The sequence below is a fragment of the Macrobrachium rosenbergii genome, chromosome 55, assembly GCF_040412425.1.
Source record: "Macrobrachium rosenbergii isolate ZJJX-2024 chromosome 55, ASM4041242v1, whole genome shotgun sequence".
Classification (NCBI taxonomy): Eukaryota; Metazoa; Arthropoda; class Malacostraca; order Decapoda; family Palaemonidae; genus Macrobrachium; species Macrobrachium rosenbergii.
In genome coordinates this window covers 2118909-2132775 of record NC_089795.1, presented here as the reverse complement: position 1 = coordinate 2132775, position 13867 = coordinate 2118909, and positions in this window count along the sequence as shown.

Genomic DNA, 13867 nt, shown 5'->3' with positions numbered 1-13867 from the left:
CCATTTTTTTTTTTTTTGCACGCATGTCTTATGGTATTAGTATAAATTACTGGAAATGTTTCCATTATTTTGTAAAAGATGATTCATTACGAATAGACTCAATAGGTCACGGGTAATAAATGAGTTATAAGACAAATAATAAATTAGAGTAGTGGACTCAACATGAATTGTCTTTTTTCAGTTAAATAAGTCTTTGGTGTTTCATGCATTGCTTGGCATGATGTGAACTTGTAGACATAAACTTAATCAAATCAATCGATCAGAATAGTTGACCTTTGTAAAGACCTGAATTTTTAATTCAGTCTTTATCGAGAAGAACAATTGTGATTATAATCCCTAGAACAAAGCACACCAAGACCCACGGAATAGACACCAAATAAAATCATCAAACTTATAATTACACATTATTTCGACGCACACTAGTGCTGATATAAAGAAATTTGGTGTTAAGAAAGAAGACAAGACCAGAAGTTTTGTTGCAGTGTACCTTATACTGCGGAAGCAAGAGGAAAACTGTATGCTAACGTCACCAGAAAGTTAATTGGGAGAAAATACTTTACTAAATTATAGAGAAGATTATAATATTCTCCATTAAGTATGCTAGAATTCACAGTAGGGGAAAAGTTTGCAGTGAAAAGTACAATGGCTTTTTATCAACATAAGCATTTCAAAAGCGCAATTCTTTAAAGTGAATACCTACTAGTCCAGGAGGAAACAAAAACATAGCACAAATAAATGGCTTTAAAAAACTTCTGCTCATTAAGGATATTTTTCCTTTCTATATTTTCTAAAATTGAATATATAAATACCAAATAAATAGAAGGTACCTTTTTGTTCATAGGACCACGCTTTTATATATATGAAAATTCGAAATTGTATTTGTTTTAGCATTGGAAATCAAATATGATGCTGTACTCTCCGATGAAGAAACAAGAGGATATGGAAAAGATAAAAAAAAAAAAAAAAGCGGTCGTCTTTTGTCACAACTGCTTCGTCTTCGATCATGCCACTTTCGGGACCTTATTTCTTTATCGTTAGTGTTTACACAAACACACATACACACATACACACATATGCACACATATACAGTATATATATATATATATATATATATATATATATATATATATATATATATATATATATATATATATATATATATATATATATACACATACACATATATACACATACACACACACACACATATATATATATATATATATATATATATATATATATATATATATATATATATATATATATATATATATATATATATATATATATATATATATATATATATATATATATATTATATATATATAGATATATATATATATGACTATATATATATATATATATATATATATATATATATATATATATATATATATATTATATATATATATATATATATACATATATATATATATATATATATATATATATATATATATATATATATATATATGCTATATATATATATATATATATATATATATATAGGCTATATATATATTGTTATATATATATATATATATATATATATATATATATATATATACTGTATGTATGTGTATATATGTGTGTTTGTGTATACACTAACGATAAAGAAATAAGGTCCTGAAAGTGTCATTAACGAAGACGAAGCATACTGTGACAAAAGACGACTTCATTTTTATTTATATATATATATATATATATATAAATATATATATATATATATATATATTTTATATATATTTTTATATTACATATGTATATATATATATATATATATATATGTTTTATAAATATATTGTGTTTACTGTTTTATATATATATATTATATATATGTCATATATAAAAAATCTTTTATATAGTAAGACAATATATAAATTGATATATATATATATATATATATATATATATATATATATATATATATATATATATATATATATATATATATATATATATAGCTTAGATATATATAGTTGATATATATATATATATATTGACAAAAACGATATTACGGCATATATGTTACAAGGTATATATATATATATAATATATATTATATATATATATATAATTATATATATATATTTGTATTTATATTATATATATATATAGGGAATATATATATATATATATGCTTTATTTTATCCCACTGTCTGTATTCAATATGAGATATGAACGAATGATTTGTGATGACAAAGCAGGCAATATAACACTACAAATGGTTATTATGCTTATTCTGGGCTAATGGTCCCTGTTTACCATATATTCTATGTTCAGTTTGATAACAACCATATGCTTGGAGCTAAATATTTCCCTTTTTGGGTCAGGCTATTGCTGATTTGTTTCGTGGGGGCAAATGAAAGATTAACAAATTCTTCCAAATCAGGCCCATTATTAGCGAGAGACTGCGTCGTGAAAACATATATCTCAAGGAGTGAAGCTGGGTGATTCTGGGATCTGGTGGAGATTATCTTAACTGGATTCGTTGGGTCTCCACTTCACTTCAGTACTTATTTCCTTCAGTTGTTAATGAAACGAAAGAGCTAAGAATATTTTGATGCTCATTTTGACCATATTATTTTATATTGGTGAAGCCAATATATGTTTTATAAATTTGCGTTTATTTTTCTCATATGGGTAATTTAGTATGTCACGTGTAAAAAAAAAAAATCTTTTTTACATAAGACAATGCTCTAAAATGATATGTGAACGTACGTGAATACGTATAGATATTTTCATCAAACATGAAATTAAAGATTAGATCCTTGACGTTGAGGACCTAGTTCCATCTTGATAAAAACGATCATGGCATTACGTTAAAGACGAGATTTTTCCTTAATGTTATTCTGTTCATACCGGTGAATTATTTACTTAATTTGTTTTTTCTTTTATTCTATGGAGGGAATCCATAGTAGAGGTCTGCTTTATTTTTCCCATTTTCTTTACCCAGTGATGAAATATATACGAACACATTGAAGAGAATATGATTATATTTGTTTAGGACTACTAAAGTTTTACTGTTTACTAAATGGTGTTGGTTATTGGAATGAAATCAGAGCTAATGAAGTTTTGTTGTATCAGAACAGTGTTTTTCTTCCTCAGTGGCGCTTGGGTATATTATTCGCCATTGTTATTTGTTTTTAATCTCATCTTATTATTCTACATTATGAATCCTTGTGTTTCAGTTCACTAAATAACATGATTTTTCTTTTTTTACTGTTTCGAGGATTATATTTTTTTAAGGCAAAAACTTACAACAATGTATTTTTGCCATATTCGATGCAATGCATTTTGACCAAATTTGATACATATAGTCAAGCTCTCTCTCTCTCTCTCTCTCTCTCTCTCTCTCTCTCTCTCTCTCTCTTGTCTGTATATATATTTATATATATATATATATATATATATATATATATATATATATATATATATATATATATATATATATATATATATATATATATATATATATATATATATATATATATATATATATATATATATATATATATATATATATTTAAATAACGTATAACACACATGATAAACACACATTTATATATATATATATATATATATATATATATATATATATATATATATATATATATATATATATATATATATATATATATATATATATATATATATATATATATATATATATATATATATATATATATATATATATATATATATATATATATATATATATATATATATATATATATATATATATATATATATATATATATATATATATATATATATATATATATATATATATATATATATATATATATATATATATATATATATATATATATATATATATATATATATATATATATATATATATATATATATATAACATACTAACACAACACACACATTACACTATCTAACTCATGTGCCTCTAAAATAAGCAAGCTACTTGAAGAAATGATAAGAGCATTTTAAACCGTTTTTGCATCTGTGATGGAACCTGTAGAAAAACTCAACATTTTAAGTCTTCATTACGTTATGTAATTCTATTCTAATTGGCACTGGGTGTACTATTCTACGTATTGTGTTACCCTACTGAACTGGCATTTATAAATTGTGTTTTTCCCCATCCTGTCGTTTTCCTAATCTTATTGCAGCCTATATCCTGAATGTGTGTTTGCCTTCTGTGATTCCTGGCCATTTTTCTTATTATTCCAACTCATCTCTTACAAGTCACCCCCCCCAAAAAAAAAACACTTTCTCCTCTCTTGTAAGCGTCTAGCCTTATGCGATGACTGTCAATTTAAAAAGGATTCAGAAAAAAAGACCGAATCATCAAGGTACGAGTTTACAATTTATAGAAACCAATCCTGCTAATTTCCTATATTCACTGTCATTAACACTGGTAATAACTCTTTCCAACTACTCAGCCTTTATATGTTTGCGAAAAGGCCACAAACAAAGTCAATATAATATACCATCGAGGCTTGAGAAGAACAACAAAAAGGGACTTCGGTAACAAAATAAAATTTCCGACATAGAGCTGCATTCACTAAGACCATCCAATCTGTTTCTTTTTTAAACATAAGGATTGCTATATTTTACTATCCATTTACATAGTGATTCGCAAATAGGAAAAATGCCCAATCCAAAAAACATCAATTTATTTTAAACCTGTTCGATCTTACTAATTAAATTCAAGGTCCTTATGCTTCAATTTCGTATTTTTAAATGGATCCTAGTCATCATAAACCCGGAAATTCTTAGCAACCTCATTTGTCCCGTGCTGGGGGTGGTTTCTAAATTATGTCGATCCTTTAACGTAGTAAAATCCATGAAAGATTCGTTGCCGAATGCACTTACGGATAACCAGTTCCTCGCAGCGCCCAATTCCTAGTTATCTTCGTCCGTTAGTCATTGAAAGACAAGACGAAGTGCATGAAAAACCTGGAGGCAGAAATGAGAGAGCAAAAATCTAAAACACACAGCCAGCGGACAAACCTAACAAAATTTCAGTATTTAGCATCACATACCTTAGGGCTTTGTAACACAGCCAGTAGTACGGTAATTCTGTAATAGTATAATTTGCAGTTCACAAAGTATATTTCGTCTCTGATGAGATTACAGATGCAATTTGATAATGGTTTTAATGACAGTGAGTTTGAAAATGATTTTAATGCCATGAACGATAAATGATATTATCAAGATTTGATTCCCGAGTTTCGCTGTTTGTAGAGTCAATTTTTAAATAAATCACCAAAATATTATCTATTAAAAATCTCCTATGATTATTGGCATTTAATTGGAAATTTGTATGAGGAAGAACAATAATGCTGCATCAGCGAATTTACTTCAGTGCTAACAGGCCATTATCATAAGCTATCATTAAATATAATTGAGATAACATTTCTAATTTCATCACGGTAATCATCAGTATTATTCTAACTATTCACAAGGTATTAAAACCAATGCTGAAAAATTAAGACTCTCACTCCTGTGATCTATCATATATTCCCATCAGAAAGCATCGTATGAATAAGAATCATTCTTGGAACAGAATATATTATTCGCTAAGTAATATCCTGGTATGATTTTAGAACTTTATCAAAAATATATAAACAATGATTATATGATTTTTACACAATAGCTATATTTTTAACACTCAAGTAATAAATAGTTGCCGTTGCTTTTCCTAACAAAAGTTGATTATAGTCCAAGAAATTAGTGAAACTTCACATTACACTCCCAAATACAATACATATTTCAAAGAATCATATTCCCCAAGGGGGAAAAAATGATTTGGCAGCAAACAGAAAGAAGATTCAATTAAAAGTAGAATATCAATGACCATGAGATGATATATTTTTTCTTACTGTAGATCATGATTGGTTAATCGAAGTTCTGGAGGGAATCTTTAGCAGGCTGTTGGTATTGGGAGTAGTCTTAATTAACTACGCAATCATTATATTTCTTGACAATTCAAATGAAATATTGTTTATTAAATGTACTTATTTGTTTTATGCCATACTGATATTTCTATACAAATAAATGGACCATTCGACAATATCTTCAACCCCTAGAGAGAGAGAGAGAGAGAGAGAGAGAGAGAGAGAGAGAGAGAGAGAGAGAGAGAGAGAGAGAGAGAGAGAGAAATTCATATTAGCGAAAAATTACACAGAGCACATTGTCATTTTCCGAGGTAGATTCACTAATTATTTTCCTTCAGTGAATTATGACGAAAAATTCTGTTTTATAATTAATTTTCTGCAAATGATAATTTTGACCCACAGCTTTCTATAATTGCGCTACAATGAACTTGATAACAGTAGATGGTCATTCATCCCCTCTTATAAAAGTTTCGATTTTCTCAACACCAAATTTTCTTTCCTTAAAATTTGAAGACACATGGACTCTTAAAATGAAATATATGTAGAGCGTTGGAACGAAAATGCTTTCCGTCATTTTTGTTATAATTTATTTTAATTTCAACTTAGAAGTGAAAGAAACGGAGATAACTTCACATACAGAAGCTGTGCATTTAAATAATTACTGAATCTTTTTATTTTGAAAAAAAATATTCATGCGATCATTGTGAAGGTTCGAATAAGTAAATGTGAAGAGCATAAAAACATGAAAAGAATATAAAACCTCTTTGAAATTAAGGCACGTGGAAAGCAATGCAGATCGTCGCATCATATTTAAAATTTTCGGAACAAGGACGCCTTTGAAGTTCTTCCCTTGTCACAAAGATAATCGTCATTACTTTCCGACTCTGAAAGCAGAGATTTTCAAGTTATGAAGAGCTGAAAGTTTAATTGCATTGAAAATATTCAGGTTTTTAATATCCTCCCTTAATATTTTTAATTTCTTTAGGTAAATTGTAGATAGCAAATAATTACCTACGCAAAGACATAGTCACTAATGCATACATTAGCACATTTACAAAGACACATACAGACGAACCTTCACACACAGACACACACGCACACATATACACTGAACGTTCCTCAATCGCTTCGCTTCGCTCGGAAATCAAGTCTTGGCACGTCGGTTGTGAAGTACGGTAATTTAATATCTATTATTTGCATATCAATAATGGTTGATCATCATGCTTTCTAATTCTTATTTTGTTTCTCTACCGTAGAACAAGTATTTTGATCTTCGAAAGGTGTAACAAATGTTAAAAAGTTTGTTTTTGCGTTTCGACAAGTTTAAGTTCTATTTTCAACTAACTTTTATTTGTTGTTTCATGCTTATCTTACAGTATTTACTAAAAGATTCCACAAAAAGTCTTTGGCTAGCCATAGATTTTTAGGTAAGACCCTAAAGGCGGTGTAAAACGTGAACTTACCGCCTTCTTTTAATATCTTGCCTCCCAAGTATACCAAGTAGCAGATAACATTTGTTTGTATTTCAGTATAATCGGAGGTGCACGCGTTCGTTGCCATTTGAAAAACTAGCGGGACCCTAGCTGACTTCAGTTCGTTAACCAGTTCATGGTAATTTGTAACATTAGCTCATGAGAATAAATCAACTCATTTATGGTTTCTGTATATTAGTAATTTTCATGGCCAGAATTATCACACCCACCCACTTTGTCAACCGAACAAAGAACACGTTTGCTGCCTTTAGAAAGCCGACCTAACTATTTATGCAAGAAGAACGAACAGAAGACTACAGTACTAAATTGTCGGAGTGTGAAGAATATACTTTTGTCCAACAATCCATTTGCCATAATAGTGAGGCCTGCTGGGAAAAGACAAAAGACAATTATCACTGACGCATTTATACTTCAACTGCTTGATCGTGGCTGAATCACCTCCCTGAGCAGGAAATCCGAGCAACATCAGCTATACATTTTATCTTTCACGCTCTCACTCATCAGGACTCGCTCTTTCTCTCTCCGTTTTCTGTAGCCACAAACAAGGCAGGATCTCCTTAGGATGACCTCATTAATGCTCAGAAAATTATCTTGGAGAGAAATTAACACCAGGTGAAGCACTTGATTGTATCAATAGCAACTTTAACGAACTTTCAAAGGCTCAGCCCATATGAAACTGCCACAAAGTGCGAATTGCTTACTTGCTCAACTCTAAAAGAGGATAATGTTCCTACAAGGTTACGAAAACAAAGAAAAAAAAAACAGAAAACAAGAAAGCTTGAAACTCCTACACCTACACACTTAGCCATTCACTCATATCTTTAACGTTCTCGGTCTCTCTTTTCAGGATAGCGATTGCATCGTCATCTGTAACAACAAACCAAGAGGCGTCTTCATAGGATGACCTCATTAGTGTCAGAGAATCATCTTGAAGCTAAGTCAACATTAAATGAAGCACTTATTGGATAAGAAATAACTTCTAAAGAAATTTTAACTCTTTGTCCATATCAAATGGCCACAGGTTTGAACTGCCTACTTGACATACTCAAAAAGAGAAGAATGTGTCTACATGGCTCTAAGAATAAAGGAAAAGAGAAAAGAAAAAAAGAAAATACTGTTGAAATTCCTAAACTCTCTCACGTCTACTACCCAAAAAAGCAAGAGAATGACTACAATAATGCACCTAAGAATTTGTGCTGGGCAAACCAATAAAGATATGCTGGTCATTCAAAGCCGCATATCATACGTAAGTAAAGTACTACTTATAGGCCTTATGTTCAACTAGAGGTGGAACAGATAAACGTGATTTTAGTGAAGAATTTTTCAGTTGATGATACAACAGGTTTGATAATAATGGCCTATTGGCCATTATTCTCAAAAATACCACAAACGCTTGGAAAAACATATAAATGATAAAGAATGTCTGTTGTTTAATATTTAGGGTTCATTTTATTGTCTTATCTTATTTAGCTTATTTTTCTGTTCATAGGGTGACTCAATAGCCCAATATCAGAACCATGTACTCCTAGGCTACCATGAAGTAGTCAAAAAGAGTTGACAGGTACTACTGCTTTCAAACTAAACATCGGAGTTAAAAGGGTGTGGTTACAATTTTAGAAGATCATTACCAGAGATGCGTATTTAAATGTTATTACTGTACACAATTGCCAAAGCCGGGTGGTATACAGCATTACCTCTTTTCGCAATGAATGTAACATTCACTTCCTAAGCTACATGGCAAGGGCGATTCTGCAGGAGGTGTTGGTGCATAAGTCGGATCCTTGGTGCCTGAAAACTAGAAACTCTGGCCATAATAAGTTCATTAGCTTGGAAAATGTAATCACCTAGAAGATGGTAAACTCTGGTACCAAAATGAACTGAGGTATCAAATGCAATGTCTGTGTATTGATATGATTTGCAAAGATCTTCTTAGTTCTGTTAAGACATAGGAAGATTTGCACTAATCTAGGAAAAAGTAGTTTACCTTGCTGTTATCAAACTTGTAATGTATATCAGGGATAGCAAAGTTACCAACACAGACACGACACCACTTATCTTTAGGCTGGCTGATAAAGCTTCACTGTACAAACAGTGCTTCTAACAACTTAGCTTGGATCACCCATACGTCTATCAAGGTTAAAATACTTACTCACTTGAATTCCTGAGCCTGGAGCCCATAAAGAAAGTACATGATGCTCTTGCAGCATTCAAAACGGACGGAGGCTCAGTTCTCTTTGATGCATGCAAATATGGTAAAGCTATTCTCACAGCTAAAGCTGCAGATACCGCACGTAAAGAAATGCTCAGTCGCAAGACCAATTCCAGCGATTACTTCAGTGAAGGGTTAGGAAAAGAAGTGATTCTACCAGCATTAATTCTGTTTGTGTGTACCTCTGAACATGCTCTGGATGTTATAAATTATCATACCTAAAATATGTAGAAAATGATAAAAAATCACTAGGTTTTCCAGATATTAAGAGGCACAAGTTGTTGTGCATGCTGTTCTTCATACATGCATTTATGTATCAGGTTTCCATATCAAGAGAAATATAAAGTATGATAGACATCAAATGCTGTTAATGAAGTCTGAGATATCTTTGAGAAACTCAGTAAGTGCTCATCTAAAATTGAGATATTTGATCCACAACTTATAAAGAAATATGAGACTTCATTTCACCAACATGAAGTTCACTGCAAGAATTTACATAACGAACGAGCTACCATGTCATCAAGCAGCATGTCATCAGTATATCAAGCAGTATGTCATCAGTCAGCCAGAACGTTAGATGCAAAACAATATGGCTGTGAAAGGTACAAATGCATAAAACATGGGCTTGCTGTATTCTACTCTGTGATGCCCTATTCAGATTTGGACGGGAGAGAAATAGGTAAAAGCTAAATTTTACAAAATGTGTTTTCATATAGAATTTAGTACGACAAAACATTTAGATATTATCACCATAATAAACTGATCTGTCAACAGACTGAACGCTGTCTCAGCATATGTCACATGGAGGGGATAATCTGGCTGCCATATTGAAATTTCAAGTTGCTAGCACTTTATTTTAATTTGACTCATATTTGGAGACAGATGTTTAGATAAAATCATAAATGACACCATGCAAATGACTATACGGTTTTATGCATACATTCATATGTAAACAGTAAAGCAGCTAATATAATGACAAAAAAAAAAAATCAAACATTCCAGCTTAATTTCACTTTTGCTTCTTCAACAGAATGATTGAATGTATTATCTGCTCTGCTAAAATTAGTAATAACCAATAAACAATAAACGAAAGTCATTGAAAGCTACCAGTTACCAGTTAATCCTAAATCGACAGAACATTTTAGACGTCTAAATTCATTTGAGCAAACTGCTATCATTCAACGCCATGTGAATTCTGTCTTTCTTGGTACGACGACAAAAAGATGAACATATCTAATACTGGCTCACATTAAAATACAGTTGGCAGGAAGCCAGCAAATTGATACAAAGAAGTGAAATATGAAACGGTATAAAAGACCGATAGAACAAAACGAAATGGTAATGTAACGTTAAAATGTGTACCGCGACACTTGAAATACTTTCGAAACGGGAAAAAATTGCTATAATTGATTATCAGATTGCCTTGAAATTAATCAGTCGTGACACTGACGCCAAGAAAAAAATAACAGGGTCTGTAAATCACTAAATGATAAGCAATGTGCACTGAACCATTTCTGAAATTCAAATCAACGTGCAAGACTTGCAATTCTCTCAATTATTCCAGAATGTAGGAAGCATGAATGCATTACATAAAAGCTTTCAGTATTTGTGGCAGTTTATTACCAACACGGAAATGTCGGATTATGCGAATATATTACAAAGTAAACACAACGATCAGCAAAGAGTTAATCTGCCATACCGAGGACGAATTGCATCCAGAAATAGCAGTCTATCATAAAAGCAACGACTTGGACGTGTTGCGAGCATAAAAGAGGTGAAAGGAGAGGGCGAGGAAGAGAATGAAATAAATTATTTAAATGCTGGCGAATGCACTTTACTGCGAACAAAATATGTAAAATTGCCAAGAGAGAATTACGTGCTTCAAAAGATAAAGTGTAACCATAAACGGTGAACAACAAAGCCATCAAATTGTATAGAGATGTTGAGGGAACAAGGAAAACGTGTTTTGACGATTCGTTTGAATATACTGCGAACCAAATGACTAATTGCAAGGAGCTAACTGGGTGTACATGGAACTTACTAAAATGCTTATGAGAGATTTAAATAGATATCAGACAGCCATAGTGCATCTACGAGCACACCAAAGGTATGAGAGAGAGAGAGAGAGAGAGAGAGAGAGAGAGAGAGAGAGAGAGAGAGAGAGAGAGAGAGCTAAAAGAAAACGAATTACGCATTATCCATAAATCAATCCACTTCCAATTTTATATGAAGCTTACAGAACTTCTTGCTCTGTGATTTGTCTGATTCTTTACCGGTGACAAATATGACATCCCGATCAAGGCGGCTACCAACACTCAAGCGCACCCCACAGGGCCAAGTTTGGCTCGGGGCACTGCTGATGCAGCAGGCGTCGTGACTCTTCATTTTTTTTTTTTTATCCAACACGACGTTCAGAGAGAGTGTCTTGTTTAAGAACCACGTGAAAGTGACTCAAGACGCATTAGTTAATAGCTCTGACAACTAAGTTGGAATCCCTCAACCGCATCCGATGCTTATATGAATTTCTGGCAGTTTTCGTATCTGATCAAACACCTCCAGTCATTTCTTTGTCTCATCTCTCCTCATCGATGTCAGATATTGCCTCAACCAGGGTTTTCGAAATGCACAAAGATATTGCTCAGGCGGACATGATCAATAATTTCCTTCAAGGTGAGACCCGTCTGTGGTGTATTCTGAGGATGAAGAGAAATTATTTGGTTAGATTTGCTGCTATTTAAGAGGTGTAATAATGCAATATGGAACGTTTTCTTTTATATACGATAATTGGTAATAATTTTTTTTTTTTTGCATATCCTCAACCATTAGAAGCTCAAGAAGTGAGGCTTTCGGTCTTGAACTTGACTCATAACATGCACAATTTCTTGAGAGTGATGAAGTGTCAAAAAGTCCTCCCTAAAACAGGGAATCAAGAAATGCAGTTCCAACTGGCTAAGAAATTACGGACTTTGGAATCTCTGCCAACAACTGGAAGGAAGTAGATAATATTATGAACTTGGGGGATTTACTGTAGATGACTATGAATTAAGGGGTGGTGGCAATATTTTCTCGCATATGAAATTTCTCGTCATATATATGTAATATATATATATATATATAATATATTGATATATATATATATATATATATATATATATATATATATATATATATATATATATATATATATATATATATATATATATATATATATATATATATATATATATATATAAAAAGACACAGTAACAAAACAGTATTTATTGATATATATTAAATCATATATAAAACTGAAAATATATATAAATATATATATAAACAAAAATATATAAATACAAACTATATATAAAAAGATATATATATATATATCTTAGTGCCCGACTGGGCATCACTTTTGCAAACTGTTCAAAAGGCTGCACTGTTGAGCTTCATTATGTTGCGATTAGTTTAGTTGTTATGTAAGGTTCACGAATGAAAGTTGGCATTATCCTATACAACTGACAACAGGCGAGAAGGTGCTGTATACTTCTATGGGAACATTGACAGACTTATTGTATCGAAGTATTCAATACCAAACAATGCCTAGATCTAGGAATCTTTATGCTGTCGAAGTGTTGGTATTCTTTAAATAGAGTGCGGAACTCCCTTAATATTTTAAGGCTCAGATATCTATTCCATTCAATTTCAGATTGTCAAAGAGATTAAAAAAGGCTTACATTTATTATTACCAAACATCGAGAGCAGGTGACTTACTAGTTTCATATCAATCGTAACGATCAAAAAACATTAGGCACATTCTTATGACTAGTTTGAGAGTGAATGGTTGGAACTCTCCTGTGTTTTGGACAACAGGTTCACAGAATTTTGCTTTTATTTTGAATTAGAGAGTTAGAAGTTGTTGACTTTTGGCAACACTGATAGATACAATGTGGTATGTATTCAGTGAAAAGCAATGCCTAAGTAACAAGTATCTATATGTTGTTGAAGTTTCCGGTCTCTTTTGAGATATAAATAATTGCTTAAATCCAAAGAGCTGCATCAGATGGCAAATATTAATGAGAAAATTACTTGCGTTTATGGAGAGGAGGGACATGCGAACCAAAAGTTTGAAATAATTTTATATATTGGAACTACCATTCAGTATAAAAGATGCTTATTAGTTTCATATCAATCAAGTCTTATATAGTTTTAGAGTAGAATATTAATGATTGCTTAAATCAGACAGACAGACAGACAGACACACAAACAATGCCTAAGTAACAAGAACACACATTTACATGATATATATA